Source organism: Mesitornis unicolor, unplaced genomic scaffold (assembly GCF_000695765.1).
Source record: "Mesitornis unicolor isolate BGI_N332 unplaced genomic scaffold, ASM69576v1 scaffold46298, whole genome shotgun sequence".
NCBI lineage: Eukaryota > Metazoa > Chordata > Aves > Mesitornithiformes > Mesitornithidae > Mesitornis > Mesitornis unicolor.
The window spans coordinates 948-4,031 of NW_010202051.1; positions in this window are offsets into that span (position 1 = coordinate 948).

The following is a 3,084-nucleotide window of genomic DNA, read 5'->3' on the forward strand; positions in this document are numbered from 1 at the left end:
TATTTCAAGACGCTGGATTAGTCACAGAGATCTTTTTCCATCATAATTGTATATGATACAGATGGACAAGCATGTGGAATTTCCCAGCTGGGAATCTTGCCCTAACTAAATGTAAATAATGCAAATTTACGGAAACTTGGCATCCGTGATAATGTGAAGTCTCTTGGGATGGCACGGTGCCTCATCACAATTTGGCTGGATCTTTGCCCTGTTGCAATATAGATGCCAATTAGTTATTTGTTGGTTATGGCCTGTGGGCCACCTTGCACTGGCTCACACCTGTTCGCTTCATGTGCCAGAAAAGAATTCATGAATACGGCAAGAAAAGTCACAATGAGAATTTGAATAACACTACCTGCCTTTGAAACAATTCTTCAGTTGTTAGTTTTAGACAGCATTGCAAATAATTGCCTTCTCGTGCAGTGTTTTGCTCAAAATAATTTAAAAATCTTTTCGGTCACTCCGAATCAAAAAGCCTTTGGGGAGTTAAGAGGACATTTTGCTTGTGACAAGATTATGTTCGGTTTGCTTCTGGATTATTTCCTTCTCTCTTTAATCCCTCTTTAGTATTTTGGACTCAAGATGTCTTTCCAATATTCTTTAAACAAAAGAACAGTGAGGTTTCATGTTGACGGAATAGGAAAAACACTCCTCACTTTACTGATTCTCCCATATTTTTTCAATTTAAACTCATCACTGACTATGCCTTGAATCTGCAGACCAGTCTGACTGACCTGATTTTTCTTTTCCGTATGAGCTAGTTTTCTGAACTGTTTTTTCCAACTTTAAATAAAAGTGAACGAATCATGAAAGGCTTGGCAGGGAAAAGTGGTACAGATTAATGAGGCCGAGCGTGGTGTGATGCTGCATGTATGCTCACCGTGTTTGTCTCCAGAAATATTCTGTCACATCCAAAAAAAGATAGAAGAGTAATTAATAAAGGCTTGTAAAGTGGCTGATTTTTATTTTGTCCAGACTGACTATGACGAAGCAAAAGCAGGGGACCACAGGGACCGTGTGTAGCTCGCTTACTGATACTCAGCTAATCCTCAGTTAATTCTGTTTCTCTTTGCGGCTCCAGATACTGCCTTCCCCTGGCTTCCACCTTCCCTTTTCTCAGTATGAAGAACACAGAGTCTAGTCCAGCTTATTCCATAATGTTTTCTGAAATGACACAAATCCATCTGCAGCATTTTTATGACTGCTGAGCACACAGCTACGGCAATAATTCCTGGAGCCAGAATAGAAATATACAGTTTGAAGCTCTGAGGTCAAAACCTCTTTATTCCAAACAGAATAGAAAATGCTAAATAGTAGATGTTATTAGGATGCTGCTGAGCCAGAGAATTTCCTCTACAGAATGAAATACTTAACTGGATCATTTGAATTCCTATTTAATTCAAACATTTAGCAAAACTGGTGCAGCACGAAACCCAGCTGATCACCTATTTTCACTGTTTCCAGGGCAGAACTGTGTCACTAATGCCACAAAACAAGTATATTGCTAAGGCATTGTCATTCTGCTCACACTATACACATAATCTTCACTCTATCTCTGCTTTGTAAGAGACAGAGGAAATGGCTTTAGTTATTCTGCATGTCAAGCTGTCATGCACCTGTTAGTGACCCAGTTCTAATGGTATTCAAAGAGAAGTTTTGGTCTTCACACTGGAATACTGATGTTTGTCAGTTGGCAATACACAGTCAGCCCGGAAGACAGCAGAGTGCTTTGGGATGTTGTACCATACCTGCACAGAATGTCAGTAATGACAAGTAATTATACAGGCTGCACGTCACTGAAATGACTCCTGGCTGTTTCCCTCACCCCTCTGGCAGCATTCTTTTCTTCTTTTTTTGTTTTTTGCAAGATTCACATTAAAAAAAACAAACCACAGCATGACACAACTAAGGAATACCAGTTATGAGCAAAATTAAAAATAAGGGTTAAAAAGTAGTTACAGGAACTGCAGGAAGAGTGAGATTTGCTAGGAAAAGCTTTGACTAAGACTAAGCAATTCACCTTTATAGAATGATGCATTATTTTGTTCAGCAAAACCAAGACACCAGTGCCAGCGCTGCCAGACGAGCCAAGCAATGCGTGCTGCCTGCTCAGCTGAGAACTGCAGCCACAAAGCACGGCTCCCCACCACCACCCCTAAGCTCCAGGGCAATGGTAAAAAATACAGGATTTTCCAAAAGAATGCAGGAGAATTAATACGTCTGGGACCTTGACAGGATCTAGTCAAAATTTATTCATGATCTGAAACTAGTGAGATCTGCTATGTGAGAAGTTCTGCATTAGACATTTGTGTAATTAATAAAAATACTCATAGTTACATGAGGACTTTTTACAGGAAGGATATAAATGCTCATGTTTCAGGGCACAAACTAATCATTGACTTAAGGAGACTAGGAAGAAATTTTTTATAGGCAGGTTATTCCATAAAGCTACATTATACACTACATTATTCCAGAGCATCTTCACTGGAAACTACTATTGGTCAGTCTCATGAACAGTATAATGAAATCAATGAACTGACAACCTGGTCCAGGATGGCAATTATTACACCTATATATAACAGAAGTCCAGTCCTAGCTGGATATGGTTTGCATTCCAGTTGTTATTTTCCTCCTTTCTATACCATGAAGAACATATATCCTTGTTTGCAGCAATGCAGTATATCAAAGTGACATGTTTGCACTGCTCTAACCTTGTTCTAGATATCATATTTACTTCTGATAAGGAGGTAGAACATGTAAATATGCAAATATATATCAGGAGTTAAAAGTATAGCTGTGAGGTTTAGGGAGAGCTTAATGCAATAGCTAAGTTAACAGCACTTCTTAGCAACAAAAGCTCATTAAACTATGACAACTTTAAAGAGACAGAAGAGACCAGTGAATATTCTGCTTTCGCTTTGGCTTGGACTTGATTGTACAGCAATTGCCATGGTTGAGCTGTTACCCCCAGGTGTTAACAGAGCACAAATTATATATGTATTTAAATATGTATATTTGTGCGTATTTCTGAAGCGTCCAGAAAGGGAAGCACATGGGGAATGGAGAGATGCTGGCCAGCAGGAA